This window comes from Thermobia domestica, chromosome 9 (genome assembly GCF_964235325.1).
Source record: "Thermobia domestica chromosome 9, izTheDome1.hap1.1, whole genome shotgun sequence".
NCBI lineage: Eukaryota > Metazoa > Arthropoda > Insecta > Zygentoma > Lepismatidae > Thermobia > Thermobia domestica.
This window is the reverse complement of record NC_137462.1, coordinates 149276149-149293383: the sequence shown is the minus strand read 5'-3', so window position 1 is coordinate 149293383 and position 17235 is coordinate 149276149. Positions and strand designations below refer to the sequence as shown.

The following is a 17235-nucleotide window of genomic DNA, read 5'->3' as shown; positions in this document are numbered from 1 at the left end:
GATCCACGGTGGCCCCACTTCCGTTTTGAAAATTATACCACCACCGTTCCACCAGCGGCAGAGACGCGAGGAAACGCCAATGAACAACAAAATTACTCCCCCCAAAATGTTAAATCGCCTATATGTGTAATTTGTTTACATTAAGGAGAGTCTGAAAAACATTAAAGGAAGTTTTAAAAAAGTGTTCCAGCGTGGGTGCGAACCACCAACCTTTGGATTACTAGGCGGGTGCTCTTCCGACTTGACCACGGAGGCGATGACTAAAATGGTCGCTTGTAGAGGCATAAATCCTTGAGGTATTTTTAATTTGGCTAATCAGAGTGCTCCCGTGACCATGTATATTCGACGATAATCGTTTGAGATCAGATAAAGTCCGTTCGCTATGTAATTTTATAACAAAATGATGGGAGTCTATTTACTTTATTTCATGGTTCTCCCATATTCACTTTCAAATGATCAGCTACAGTTGTCCTAAATTCATACAATTATACGCACTCATCTCAAGATTTTTCACTTCATGATGTAGAGCCAGGGGTTACTCTTGACCCCCGTAGCTCACTTTAGGAACAATTCGCCAGGAAAAAAATAATACATAATAATAACCTCATGCACATGACTGGCGATAGTTCGTATTGGTCCCTTCGCGATTCTCCGCGACAAATCGAAGAAGTGCGGAAGAAAATGAAGTCCTCGCTACTACGCGGTGGTAACTTCAATACCCCGACTCTAGATATCTATTTTGACTCGACGAAACCCTGCCGCCAGTGGCACACTAGCGGCAGCCCTTTGACGCGTCGCTATAGCGACGATCGGCATTTACCGGCAAGTGGGCCACTAGGTGTTGGCGACGTTTACGGCATGGAGAAGTGTGCATAAAGCATTTATGTAGAATCGGCGGTTCACAATGTCCAAACTTTCGTGTCAGTTGCCCCAAAACACACGTTCCCTGCTGCATGAGATCATCATCCAGAGACTGAAGTTTTGCAAGTTGTGTGGACCATGAGTTCCGAAACTACTGACAGCGGAGCACAAGGAGAAATGCCTAGCACCGACTTGGATCTTCCTACTGCGTTACCACCAGGAAGATGACTAGTTTGTCTATTTCATCATCACAGGGGACGAAACATGGGTGTACTACATGGAGTCAGAAACCAAGCAACTGTCCATACATAGCTACGTAGCGGTTTGCCCAAATCCAAATTTAAATATACATTGTCTGTCCGAAAAATGGTTCGACTTCGCAGCTGAGTTGCAGACGGTTGTGGCTTCCTGGTTTCAGACCTTGTTCACAGAATTGTTTGACACAAGTTATTGGTCCAAAACTATTCAAAAATTCGTTCTAACCTGGTTTGTCATTAAATATTTTGTATGAGAATAGAGTATCCTGTAATCTTTTATTCTGTATAACAATATTTGTTTCAAAATTCATGTTAAGTGAATATGAATTCTCTGTCCTGGGAACAATATTGTTATATATGATATATCTCAGAAATTAGTGCTTGTTCCCCGTATTTTTATTTTTATTTATTTATTTATTTATTTATTTTAGAAAATTTGGTTTTGGGTATCGTGCAAAGATTGTATATTCCAACTTGGTTTAGTAGTACAATCTTTGAAGACTAGCTAAAATTTTTAGATGTTTAGTGAATTCCTAGAATAAACTCAAAATTCTCTTTTCTTTGTTTACTGTGTTGTCAATGTTGGTTTGTCAAGTTCAGATCATCTATTATACCTAAATTATTTATAGTATTTGCAACGAGTACGTCACTTTCGTTCATTGTATATTGAAATTGCACTGCTTTCTTAATTTTTTAATACAAAAATAATGATTTAACATTTATTATTATTTATAGTTAATATGTTAGATTGACACCAATTTACTATTGCTTTAATATAGTTATTACTTATTGTGTCAATGATTACCTCTTTGATTAAATAGAATTCGATTTCTGTAATTCCAGTGCTTCTCCAACTGTTACATGGAAGGGTTTCAATTGGTAAGTAGTTAGGATAGTTAAGATTTGATCCTCTTTACTTTCTTCAGAGTTTGAAATGTTAGTGTAAATGCCTTTAACGTCCTGTGAAACTTTGACTTAAAAACAAGCTCCTTCTAGAGGTCAAGGCAAAATTAAGGTACAACTATGTAACTTTAAAATTAAAGGAAGAAACGGTAACCCTTCTACGATAGAGAGGGAGAGAATAAAGATAGAGCAAGTTTGAGACGGTGTAGCACTACTAGCGGTTTTGGATCAGATTAATTTTTTATGAGAAGGGTGATATATTTTTTTTTAGATTTCTCTTTAACACAACACAAATTTGAAATTATTCTTGAGCTGACTTTACTCAAGTAAGAGTTTTTATCTGAAAAATGTGAGGAAATTACATCATACAAGATATGTTTAATATGACCATCCTGTTACTGATTTATCCAATGAGAATCTTTCTCAGCCTCCTTGAACTTTTGGGTTCTAAGGAGATATAGGCGTTTACATTGTGTTGTTTGAGAGGGGTAAGTTGTAGATTGTCACTTGTTACACAGAGACTTAGAATGTTTCCAGAGGTAAAAAAGTTAAATTGATATCTGAAGATCTGTTGACCACATCTACCTTAAAATATACGGGAAACTGCTTATCCAAAATCTGTCAGATCACCACATGAAAGTACTGAGGTGCACAATCACTGGGATAGTTTCAAAGTTAAACTTCGTGAGGCAACAGAAGGTTTAGCACACACTCGCGTAGAACATCAATATATTGGTTCCCATACAATGTTCTGTCGATGAACAGGAATCTACAAAGGGTGTGTACTTTCCCTGCAACAAATCTGCGCAACACTTTATCCGCTCCCACACATTTACTGGGTTGTATCCCAGTTGGGATTGCATTCAACATAAACATTGCTCAGTGACTAAAGAAAAATTTGTTGCATATTCCTTTTGCACTCTTGTACAGTCCATAAGACAAACTATATTTGCTTTTTAGGATCATATTCTGTGAACTGTCATTGGAACTGAAACTAGGGCTAACACAATTTTTTCTCGATAGCATGCGTACTAGCGCTCACTGTCAGTCTTTGTTTCTTTGTCAGTCACTGACCTCACAAAACAACTGCAAAACATGCACACTTGTTCCAAAGAATATAAATTTCTACAGTAATTAATTATCATTAATATGGCGATGTTTGAAATGTCGCATAATGTTGAATTTAGTGCGTTACATTCAGCTGTGATCACTCAGGCTGTAACCACCTTTTATAAATGAGTTTTCACAATAATGCTGGATTAGTTGAAAGATTAAAAATAATATGATGTTACAACACACATCTTCCCACCATTATTCGGGTAATCACTCTTACATGAAAAAAAATAATCTAAAATTACTTCAGATTTCTGTTTGTGGCAAAAAATTATTCAATATTAAATATACCCTTCCTATTTATAATTAGAATCTGAATCCAAGTTGATGGACTTCAAGATGGCCAACAAGGTGACACTGCATCTAATCAAGTGTGGACCATTATACTTACTCAAGATGATATCTAACTCCCTTCTGGTTCAGAAATTACAAGGCAATTTGCACTCTTGATTCACTGTACATATTATCTTCTATCATATGACTATAGAACTATAGTAAAATGTTCAACCACAAAAATTTGAACTTACAGTTTCTATTTATTTGATAAATATATTTTATTTTTCAATTAGTTTGTAATAGTTTAAGAGTAACAAGTGTTGTAAGAGTAAGTAAATAAAACGGCAAGGCAGGACGTTACGATTATCAATATCCATTAATTACATAGTAAGATAAAGAACAAAGATAGTTACTATAAATGCATAATGATGGAACTTTTTTTCTAAGCAGTTAGAGTATTTATGTAGAATTTTATAGTTGGGGCAGAAGTATAATGGAAATTTTGAGGAATCTGAATGTTTCAAACTTCTTAAAAGAGTATATTGCTCTTGATAGACATCTTTCATAGGAAAGGGGAACAATTTTATTCCCAACTTTAAACATAATAAAAGCACTTTTTTAAAAAAATAAACCAAAAGTAGTATTTTCCTGGTAGTTGAAAAAAAAACTTAAGGAATGCATAGCATTAGGGGGGGGGCAACATCGGCGATGACCCGGGACGGCAAACTTTCTCGAAACTTCTTTTTTCATCGTCAAATTAAAATATATAAGTTTATTCACTGAAGCTGAAAATTATATATATATATATATTTTATTTTTCACTTTCACTTCAATTTTGATTATTCACTTCACTGTCTCAAATTTTCTACATTGGTATTTATTGATATTGAGCAGATTTTTATGGTCCGAAGCGGCAGGTTTTTTATGGCCCAGGGCGGCAGAAACATTAAACGGACTCTGAATAGTATCAATGTTTCATCCAAAAAGTGCCATAATTAATCTCAGTTTCCTAAAATCTAAAAGGATAATTTATTTCTTAAGTTATTTCTATAGAGTAATTTTATCCTAAACAGTTGTAGCGACTTTTTCGTAATTTATAAGGAAAATATTTCATTTTCTACACTATAGTACATTTCTCTCGGGAATAATCAGAAAGGATAGTTTACTAATTTTAATAAATTGTGATCAAACGAATTTTACCCCTTCTCCCCCAAAAGCTTTATTTATTTTACTAAAATTTGATTACTTCACATGGGGTGTTCAGCGAACAAGGAATTCAAGCCCAATAACCAAAGTTGTTGGAGAAAGGGATACAATTTATATCCTCTGTTTTAATATATGAAAAAATGAACACTATTTTTTACATTAGAGTTATTTACAATATCTGTACATGGATGTGATAAGCACTGAAAGGAGTTTCGGGTAGAGATCCTGAATATGAAAACATGTCCAAAACGAGCAAAAGTGGATTTGAATCTTTTGTGCATTGAGCGCCTCATATTATTGACAACATTAGAAAATATGTTAACAATTAAATTAATAAAACTAATAGAAACAAGAAAGTTAGTGCGATAGCCAACATTTATTATTTATAATAATTTTATTAAGTTATGATTTCGTTATATGCCTATAGTGAGTATACTCTAAAGTAGATCACACTAGTCCTTTAGGGTTAAAGTTCTAGCGAAAGTTCACACTGCATTGTGTATCTTTAGACAATGATAAATAATCTAATTATATTATTCAATTCTTTAGATGAAAGGTGGAAAATATCATATACCTACTGCAAAAGCTTTATGGGAAAACATCGCTCCAGATGAAGCAACAAAGAAGTTCATGTTTCAAGTTATTGACACTTGCGGCGCAAAAAGTAAGTTTCATTCATTAAAAATTGTAGTAAAAATTCTTTTAAAAATACGTACTAGAATTTATTTTTGCATTTTTTATTATTAAATGCAATATTGATGGATGATTAACGTCTCATTTCAACACCAGAGTTGTGAGACGCAAAGATATTGCTATTACCTTAGTGTCATACGATCCACTAGTTTATTTTGTATCAAGACAAGCACTTTCAGTAGAAATCAAATGCAGGGTCACATATGTAACTTCTTTGCCACCGAGAGCACAGTTTACCAAGTGCTTTTGCCTTTGAACTGTGACATTGAATATCCTGGTTGAACCTTTAATGAATACCTACCTTGTACTTGACGTTAGGATCGATTTTGATTTGATTTGATTTGATTAACTTTGAGTTTAACGTCCCGTTCAGCAGCGAGGGAGACGTGGATCTACTGATTAACGTAGAATCCGAAACACATGAGCTCCCGCCAGGAATCGACCCCGGGTTTCTCACACCAAGGCGCGTTCACTAACCGCTTAGCCACGAAGGAGCTCGCAAATAGAATCGATCCAGTTAAGATGAAATATGAATAGATCCAGCTGTATGGATAAAGAGCTTGATTTATTATAGGCTAGAAACAATGTTTATTATACAGTCAAACCTGGATAAGTGGGACCTCTATTACTACGAATCTTGTCCTTCAACGTTACCTCGATAAGTGAGACATCGCATTCTTCAACCTACAAAGTAAGAAACTCGATAAGTGAGATACTTCTATTGGTGAGATTAAGTTAGTAGTCCTTTGGAATCACACTTAACCATGTTTGACTTTATATATTGAGTCTGTGAATTTCTTTTGAGAAAGTATAAAAATGACACAATACGAGTTGAATGTAAACGAAAGGTACACTCATGCCCAAAATGATTGTCGTATATCTATAACTGTCTTCTTGTACGGATATAATTTGTCAATGATTTTGCAGGATACTTTTAATACTGATACTATGTGTATGATCGAAAAATGTATATTTGTGGTAAATGTCATAGAAAAAGAATTATAAATACGAAAATTAGAATAACTAAAACAAAATGTTGCTAAATCAACAAGAAAGTTCTATTTTCGTTTTATTGTTCTTATTTATTGCTCTTTTGACATGAAATTTGCCACATACATGTCTTTGCCGATTATACACATGCTAACATTATAAGAAATACCTGTCGAATTCGTTATCAAGTTGTATTCCTATAACAACATATTTATAGACATGCGACAATAATTTTGGACATGAGTGTACATTGATGTGGCTGTATCGATTGAGCTACATTGGATTTTATTAAAGTTGTAATTTGTTGAGTTTACTATAGATCATTATAGACTCAAAACGGTAATTGGTAGGAAGAAACAATTTCCGGCAAGTATTCCAAGACTAGATTCCGTCACCATCCTTAATTTTCTACTAGAATCAAAAGTGATAGAAATCTACTACCACTTCCCGTTTTAATATTAATTCAGAAAATATCAACTCATACAAACCAAACTCTTTCACATCTTGCAGACGTAATACAGCTACTTGTTATATTACTAATCGCAAAAGTATCCACGCATATTAGCTGTACCATTTCTTGTTTCTTGTTAAATGTTAGATCCACGTCTCATGTAGACTCGTTCTTAAAACAAGACATTAAGAATGTAAACGTCGTTAAGACAGGTTCCGTAGTATTTCGTCCCAGTAGCATTTCGTCCGAAGACAAAATCCGTAGCATTTCGTCCCGGTGTAGTAGCGTTTCGTCCCAATGCAAATCCATGGCAGTTCGTCTCGAGCTACCGTTATGTTTATTGATTACTGAACAGACTAATGAATAGAGTTTCGTCCAGTAACCCACACAGGTGATAACTCACACGTTGATCAACCGGTAATTTTGAAACTTAATCTAGGTACTAGCACAGCCGGATAGGCCTACTAGGCACTTCGAGCACTTGCTAACGAGCCTTCTCCAGTGGAAGTACGGGACTCAGGATGTGTGCTGCCTTACCTTTTTGAAGCCAGCAAAAATGGAGGGAGGATGACTATATATCCATAGTATCACAGAAGACCACGAAAAACTGACTGAATTTTTCATTACTTTGTTGACCACTGGTTTGAAAATCCACAAATATGTTTCCATGGATGACAGAATTGTAAGAGCAATTGAGTCACTGGAAAAGTCAGGAGACATCTTGAGCTTTTTGAGAAGTGTCTCTTACTTAATCCTTATAGATTAAAAAGAAAGAAAAGCCGTTAGGACTGACATATGAAAATATTGGACGAAGCTATTGATAGCGAAGAATATACGAATATCATTTAATAAGTAACAAAGCGCTGGCTGCAATTATATTTTTGGGTCTAGGCCTTAAGTTTTAAGTCCGGGTGCGGTAATTCCGTGGATTTTTTAGTTTATGCAAATTTTAAAAAATAATCCATGAATTAACCGCGCGGGTCCATGAAATTCGTGGGTTACTTACTACCTTGAGTGCCAAGCTTATAAAGCAGGCCCACGTATGTCAGAGAGGTACCAATAAAAGATGGCACGCAGTCCAGGCTGGTGACAACAGTGAAGCTTATCGCACTGTAAACTTAATAAATGTGTGTGTGTGTTGTGTGTTTGTGAGTGTAACTACTGGACGAAACGCTACTCGAAACCTAAGTTTCGTGTTCGTGGAATTGGGACGAAACGATATGACACGTGGTGGAATTGGGACGAAACGATACTGGGACGAAACGACACAACACGGTTAAGACAATTCTTTATTTTTTTTTGTTTAAATTACACATGCTTAAGGTAGCGTAAACTCTCAAAAATAATCAATAAAATCTTGAGTGAGCAAATAATCATAATAAAATATAATGACGTTAACTAACTGACTAAATGTGTGGCTTAAGTAGTAGAAGGTTCACCATCACAGAAACAATACCGTAGAAACAGTTATATCACGCGTGTTGGGAAAGTGCTTTACACTTACCGAGGTGTAATGAAACTTTGCTAGTTAAAAATAAAGCACAATTTTATTAGCGTAACATTATTACTATATTGCAATAAATTGCAATTCAGCGTACTATACCTCCTTTATAAGACTCCATAGCTATTTTATCAATTTTGAAGCCATTGTCACTTCAGCGAAATAAATAAAGGTAGAAAAGGGATACGATAAATATAACTACCTACAACAAATAATTTAAGCGATATTTTAGAATATGGAGATACCGAGCGGAGCAGAATCAAATCTAAACAAATTGAGAAGCTGCAGAGCAATCGGTTTTTATGGTGAAACCAACAGCGAATTCTTCAAATATACGTGCAAGAATTTTCAGTGGCAATTGTATTGGAACTAAACTACACATATGCAAGAGGCTGGAAGTTTAACTAGACTTCAGGAAACATACTTTGATACTCGATGTAACGGGTTTCTACTGTATTTGGAGTTACCTTTTCTTATGAAAATCCAGTCTTGATTGTAATTGCTTACTTCCTTAAGATCTTGCTTTACTGTACAAGATATATATAAATGTCTGGAAAATTTGTAGCTCCAACTAACGCCACTAAGTATTATATCCGCTTTCGTCATGATCTACTTTCGTAGTACTTTTATCTTTAAATATTAATTTGACATTCTTTCTGGACTGTTAGATATTTTAGGCTTCTAATATTAAATTTTCTTCCGTTTACGGCATTCACGTTCCTACTTACTTTCGAAGGTTGCTTCGTGATAATAATTACCCTTAACTTAAACGGTGACCAAGAACAAGTTGGTATTCCCTATAGGAGGCTATGCGTTTTGAATTCAACTTAAAGTAGTAGTAAGTTCACATCTCATTACACTAGCCTCCGTACTAAAATAAACGACACTGTATTCCAAAACTATCAACAGAACTCACTGTTACAGAAGGTCTTTTGCTGTAGCTTCATAATAATTATACAGTACACTATGTCTACCATATCAATATATGAACTTCGTACTACGTAAATTACACAAAACTACGTAGCTCAGTGGTAGAGCTCTCATCTATGGTGCTAGGAGTACCTGATTCGATTTTGAAGCCACGAATTTGGACAACATCGTATACGTGCTTTTCCTCGATAATTTCTAGTTTCCTTCTACATTCTCATTCCAATCAATTAATATTATAATCTTTCACTTCCGTTAATCATTCGTCACATTGAGCCTAAAGGATAAACCATGGGATGTTAAATTTAAGATATCATTTTCACTTCACAGCACAACAAACAACTTGTCAGCTGTTATTCCGTGTGAAATGTTATTTGTTGACCTTTACATTGATCATGTATTAGATATTAATGGACACCCATACAATGATTAGATGTATGGATATCTATTTAGTGGACTAAGTATTTTGAATCTTTAGTTCAGTCTCAATTTAAGTTAGTGAAAGAAACAAAGCTACGTAGTGTTAGAAAATCTTCTGCTTCTAGATAGTCAAGTAGAAATAATATTTACTTTCTTTGGTTTTGTTTCAGGTGGTGCCGATTCCTGTGAAACGGCAAATGAAGTCCTTAAATGCATGTTTTCAATGAACAAAGATTTAAGTGTAAGTTCCTCTCGTAATTTAATACTCATATTAATAGCAAAACTAGATAAATCTTAAAAATATTATATCCTGAGTTAGAGGCTATTCTTTTTAAATTTTACACATCAAAGGTCTGCTATTAAAACTACATAATAAGAAGTTTACGAATGATCCCCAAAAAATGGATTAAAAGATTACGATCCTGGTCAAGAATTTTAGAAATGATCCAAAAAAGGCACCAAAAGATTGCGATCTTGGCAATAATTGGTTTCTGGATCAGAGGCCACAAAATTTTGAACGGGCTCTAAATCGAGTTTTCGTATTTTTTGCGGAATAAGCATATCATACTGAGTAAATTCTTAGTTTTGATTTGGCTACACTGTATGTAGTTCTCAAAATATGGGGTGTACAAGAAAATGTTTGATTCAATGAAATATACTGAATTTTGTGGATCAGGGGCAACAAAATTTTTAAACGGCCCCTACATCGAGTTTTCATATGTTTTGTCAAATAAGAACATCATACTGAGTAAATTGTTAGTTTTGGTTTGGCTACACTATATGTAATTCTCAAAATATGGGCGTACAAGAAAATGTTTGATTGAATGAAATATTTTGACTTTTTTATATCAGGGGGCACAAAATTTTTAAACGGCCCCTACATCGAGTTTTCATATTTTTTTTTTTTTGCAAAATAAGCACATCATACTAAGTAAATTATTAGTTTTGGTTTGGCTACACTATATGTAGTTCTCAAAATATAGGGCGTGCAAGAAAATGTTTGAATGAAATATACTGGATTTTGTAAATCAGGGGCCACGTAATTTTTAAACGGGCTCTAAATCGAGTTTTCATATTTTTTACGGAGTAAGCACATCATACTGAGTAAATTGTTAGTTTTGATTTGGTTACACTGCATGTAGTTCTCGAGATATGAAGCGTACAAGAAAATGTTTGATTGAATGAATTATGTTGGATTTTTTGGATCAGGGGCCACAAAATTTTTAAACGCCCCCTAAATCGAGTTTTCATTTTTTTTTTTTTTTTTTTTTTTTGCAAAATAAGCACATCATACTAAGTAAATTATTAGTTTTCGTTTGGCTACACTATATGTAGTTCTCAAAATATAGGGCGTGCAAGAAAATGTTTGATTGATTGAAATATACTGAATTTTGTGGATCAGGGGCAACAAAATTTTTAAACGGTCCCTACATCGAGTTTTCATATGTTTTGTCAAATAAGAACATCATACTGAGTAAATTGTTAGTTTTGGTTTGGCTACACTATATGTAGTTCTCAAAATATGGGCGTACAAGAAAATGTTTGATTGATAAATATTTTGACTTTTTTACATCAGGGGCCACAAAATTTTTGAACGGCCGCTAAAGGAAGTTTTCATTTTTTTTTTTTTTTACGAGATAAGCATATCATACTGAGTAATTTGTTAGTTTTGGTTTGGCTACATTATATGTAGTTCTAGAAATATAAGGCCTACAAGATAATGTTTGCCTGAAATATATTGGATCTTTTGATCCAAAAATCAATTTCTGGAAAAAACTGATTTTGTTCTATTGAAAATATAAAGCTTTTAAAATATTAACTTAAGAAACCACATTAGTCCAATAGTTTGGAAAGATAATCTTTGTCTACGTTAATGATCTGTCTGCAGACCTGTAAATGGCAGCATGGTTTAGGGGAGAAATTGTGTTCTAGACCACTGTTAGGTATAATGTACAGTCAGTGATAAAAGTTCTTTCAGTTTGGTAAAAGTTATTTTGGGATTAACGGTGGAACGTACACAGTTTTACGAGTTTCAAGGTTGGGACGTGCAGAAATTTTTTGTTTTTGTTTTGCTGAAAACCGTATTCAAATTGTCCTTCCTTTTTGAAGTTATTTACGAAACTAATTTAATCAAACGACAAGAACTTTTGTCACTGACTGTAGAATGGCAGAAACATTAAGAACCCATTTACTTCAAAGAACCTCTTTTTTCAGTGCGGTGGTTTATATTTAAGTTTAAATTTATAACAATACCTAAGAAGTACTGGATTTAGTTTTATTTAAAGGGCATCCGTCCACAGAATAAGACCTTTGGAAAAATACAAGAAAATGCACTTTAACGAAAATCATATTTCGGTTTCTAAAACAGATATAAAATATGTCTATAAATGCTAATACAACTATTCTTATAGACGTTTCATTAGCTCTAGGAAATATTATAAAAGTAAAGTACCATAAAATTGGAATGATATTCTCTCAACTAAACTCGATTCATATTTGTGTACTTTTTCTGTTTGTTTCGAATGAGAAGTTCGAATTTTACATAAAGGAAAATTCAAATGTATGTGTTAGTTTTACTCAATGTTTAAACGAAGGGGAGGGTGAGATTCCGAACCAATTTTATAGAATAATCTGTAGCCTCATCGCAAATTACTCAGTCAAAGCTAAATACCATCGGTATAAACTATTTATATATACAAATACCGTACATATGGTGCGTTCAGTGCACAAGGAAATGAAGTTTACCCTTCTGTCATTACGCACATATTTTAGTTTTAAAGATATCTATCTGAGGCTTCTTTCACAGCTTAAATGATTCATGCCCTGATATTGTAAATAACTGTTTTAAGCTCCCCCCAAAACATTTACTTTTCAATGTATTTAAATATACTGTACAAACTTTATGTCCCTTTTTCTTCACAATGGTGGTAATTGATCTTGTTTCCTTTGTGTTCTGAAGCCTAATATTTTATTCTAATAACTTTAACATCATATACTTACGAGAAATAATTTACTTTCTATGGATTGCTTACTTCTTTATCTATCTATCTATATAAAGAAGTAAGCAATCCATATATGCCAATTATTGAGATTAGGCTGTATGATTTAAGCTACCCTCTTTCCTCAAAAACATACTTGGTCAATGGCATTAGAATCTTAGCATAATATAAGAAGATAACAATAACGTACGTTTTCTACAAATAACGTTTGCAGAAGTTGTATTTTGTTGATACAATAAGTACCAAAGATTTGTTTTCCCTTATCCTGAAATGTTAAAGTTTTGTAATTGTATGCTTTTTGGTATATAACAAACTAACTTATCCCATTGCACTCGAAGTTCAATGTCTTCTCTTTACATCAACCCTGAAAACTCTTATAATTTCTAAACAATTCTAGTTTTCTTTCTACAGAACCGTCGTTTGGATAAATTAAATAGAAAAAATAGTTTTACAAAAGTAAAAAAATATTTTGATGGTCAGCAAATATCGTGGTTTAATCACGTGAAATTGATGAACACGTTAACTCAATTCGATTATGAAGGACAGTCAATATTATCTGATTATTCATCTTTACGATAAGAAATTAAGAAAACTTACTTGAATTATTTATGACACGCAAACTTAACCGACTTTTTCCTGAGAGGTCATGATTGAAACGAATAGTATTAAAATATCAAAGCAAAACATCTTAAAATATGTACATGACTGCTCTCACCCAAATCTGATTCGGCTCAACTAGTCCTTTTTGTTTCCTTGAAAATCTGAAGCACATGCAAGAAATTTAATAAAAAGTAGTACCTCTGACAACACTGTCATTTGTCGAACGTTACCTATAAACTTATAGCGTTATTTATATCCAACGTTACTTATAAATTAGTTCAAAATGTTGTCGTCTGCATAAATACATCAGATGCGTAATACTTTTAAGTCATGCGGTTGTCTCCCAGTCGATGGTTGTATATTTTATTAAGTTGGGGTGGAAACCTCTCTTATATGAAATAGAAACACAGTTTGTTACACAATTGAGATTTTGATTCGTAACTCTGGTCTATCCAAAATTTCTTGATGTTTTTTAACCTAATTTTCATACACTTGTTTATAACTTTTCACATTCTATCCATCGTTTATTTCTGTAGATGTTTGATGACAAGTTCTTTAAAAAATTTCAGTTCATTACGCCAATTTTTAATAACCATGACTAATGATTTCAATTTTTAGTGTGATTGTGTGTTTTCACTCTTTTCATTTGATCATTATATTCTTCTCAAATATCGTTGCGATGATTTAAATTTCTTTTGTCCTAAAACTATGTATTGAACGAAGTTTATATGCGATGGAAAAACATTCTAGATTATCTGACCGGGATATTCAATATTCATCCTGACAATTCATTATTGTATTAAAGGAACTCAGATGATAGGATAGCAATCACTTGGAAAGTCACGAGTGGGGCTTTCTGCATTCCAGATGCCTTTCCTCCTAAAATCATAACATTAACTCTGAAATGTTACACATCTGAACAGTCAGTAAATTCGGTATGCTTCACATTAGCAAAATTTAAGTGCTTAACAATTTACAATCATTTGTTCCACAGAAATACTTCTCTCTTGATTAGATTAGCCAACAATATATGCATTGTCAGAAGATAATTTTATCTCGTGTTCATTTCATCATCATCTGTGAACTTCAGTTTCATATATTTTAAGGAAGCCTCACATAACAAAGCAGTTTTGTCCATGTGCTATCTTCCACTTTAGGGAAGGGTTAAGTTGTGTGAAACTTACTTAAAAGTATCCTTGTTTGAGCTGATAAGTAACGTAAATTGTATTTAGGATGTGATTGACTTATTAACCAAAATTCATCCAATCAAGAGAAACTTAGTATATTAATAATTAAGTGAAAATGAGTGGCAGCATAATGACTATATTCAAGAAAATTATTTAAAATGATCTTTAATTTCTAAACTTTAATTATCGTTATCCAATGAGATTAATCTAATTATCCCACTACATTCTAATAAGATATAAATAAATGAGTGGTCATTATGTTCTTAAGGGTACCGGTATCTAATCTAATTAAGTTTATATACATAATTGATCATTAACATTTCTAATCTTCTTGCTCTCTTTCTTTGCAGAAAGGATTTTTCCCATAAATGGACAAATCTCACAAAATCCTTTGAAGGTAATGATAATTTCAATAATGAGAGTTTTGATCGACTTTTTGCTTTATTTTAAATTGTTTCTTTTCAGCACATAACTGTATGTTGAAACACTATATTTTATTTAAGTGAAGTTTAACACATTAGTATAATAATGTTACTCAATTATCACAGTGGTACCACCAAGAAGAATTGTAACTCTAGATCATGTGCGTTTTAGTATATCAACAGTAACGGTATCACGTACCTCTACTCTTATTTTTTTTGGCAATAGTTACCATTTATAGCAATTACCTGTTAGTGAAAGCTTATTATCTCATTATATTATTTCATGCCATCATTTGAACTTGGAATGTGAAACGGATAGGTCTGGTAAATATCTGTAAAAGCTTAGTGTAGTAGTTTAACTAATTGCAGATTAGAGAAATATATATAACTGAGCATATATAAATTTGAAAAATTATATTTGAAACTCAGGTGTGTGTTAGTCGTTCAGGTATACAAAATTCATTATGGTAAATACAAAAACATATTTTTAATGATTATGTATAAAATATACTCTATAGTATAACGTAATTCAGCCAACCGAATCGCAGTAAGAGTACTCAAGCTGTCACATAATAGCCTTAGTGTTGTAATACCATGCATAGTACGTAAAGGATCATAAATTTACACATAAAAATATGATATAGTTGTAAAGTTGAAACATAAATGTAGAGAAATTAAGAAATTATCTTCATATATAAGAATTCGCCCCTCATTCTACTGTAATTAATTGGAAATAAGCACAAAATAATTAAAAAGTAAAAGCTTGAGTTATTGTTAGCGAAATGTGCTCCAAAAATGGACTCAAGAGAAACAAGGTGAAAATAGACTATAAAGTATAACGTGAATAGACAGCTGGACAGATGTAGCAGTATAACCTAAAAATATTTTCATAATCATCACATGCCACAATTAATGGATGGATAAAGAGTTATGTTTCTTCGTTTCACTGGTTTCTAATACTAGACGCGGACTTGTTAAAAAAAAAAAAACCTGAAGTGAATCTAATGTCAAATACATTTTTGTTGTTTCTTTCCAGATCATGGCGTTACATTCACGGCACTAGAATAAATATATATTAACAATGTCATCTGTAGTCTATGTAGTCATTGTATATAATGTACTTATTTCATCATAAATGATTGTTCAGAATCATTTATGTATGGATAATAAAAATCTTGAGCAATTTGAAGTATGAGTGTGTCATTACGATTTTTCATCGAAATTTTACAAATAAATCATTCTATTGTTTGCTAATTCTGATTTTTCATAATTTTAAAACTCATTTTCAATAGAAGTCCATTGGTAATACATCCATGGAATTCAGATGACCTGTCTGATTTGGTGAGTAGTAACAAGTACAACTGGAGTATCAGCATTGAATTGAGTTCTCGCAAGGAGTACTATTGGAAAACCAAAGGAAATCCTTCCATAAATGTATAGAGTTTGCGTTCATTTTTAGATGTATTCTGTATACTGCATTAAACATAACATTACAAAATAAAGTATAACTTACAACTGGAAATCCTTTGTACTGAAAGTCTTATATTAAAACTGCTTTCAACTACTTCATTGAATCTGTGTGATGGTGTTTCATATAAATTTTTCAGCGCTTATGAATCACAAACGATTGGAGATAAAGGACATTGGAATCACAAGGATTGGACGTTGGGGCTCATTTAAGGAAATGGTAACCGTTTAGTCGTGAGTTCTTGTATAGCCAAATATAAAGTCGTGTGTTTATAAATCACAAACAGCTGAAGATAGACGAAATATGAAGCACATTTTTTTCTACAAAAGTTTTTTTATTTTTGCATGTTCCTTTCAATGAAGTATCAAATTACTCACCTTGCTATTTTAAATTTTTGGATGCTTCCTGAAACTCCGTGATAGGAGGTCTAGTTGAGGAAACAGAGCATTTCATTAGACGCACCACTGATATTTTCCTATCTCACTTTTTGTTATATTCTTTTATCTCCGGCTCTTTGCAATTTATAGGAACTAGACGTTTTATTTCAATATGAAAGGACTTAAAATTAAATGATGGTCGTTTCGTAAACGATACCTCACACACACACACACAAAAAAAAAACTTTTCACATAAGAGTAAGAGTTGTTTTTGGACGGTCTTTCAATGAAGTAAAAATTACATACTTGTTATTCAGAAGCACTAGACCACCAACCCTAGATCTAATGAGAGAGGACCCTGCGGGGCAAATATAGCTCCCAATTCGATGAATTCTTTGATATTTTTCTACTCCACTTCTTGTTTCATTCTTTTATCTGCAACCGTTTGTCATTTAAAAGCTACTGGAGATTTTATCTTAAAACCTGAAACAGCGTCTGAAAACTGAAATGAAATCTTTAAGTTTTACGTCCCACGATTATGCCGATTAGGCTAAAGGAGACGGCAAACAGTGTCTGAGTATATA

General features: G+C 33.1%; 1 long non-coding RNA gene across 1 annotated transcript; it reads left to right on the top strand.

Moving 5' to 3' along the window:
• The first annotated feature begins 1964 nt into the window (after positions 1–1964).
• On the top strand, positions 1965–15980 carry LOC145694179 (uncharacterized). The gene is made up of 5 exons (XR_014132951.1): positions 1965–1997; positions 5166–5280; positions 9769–9839; positions 14735–14781; positions 15843–15980. It is a non-coding gene; the product is annotated as an uncharacterized LOC145694179 (long non-coding RNA).
• The last annotated feature ends 1255 nt before the right edge of the window (positions 15981–17235 follow it).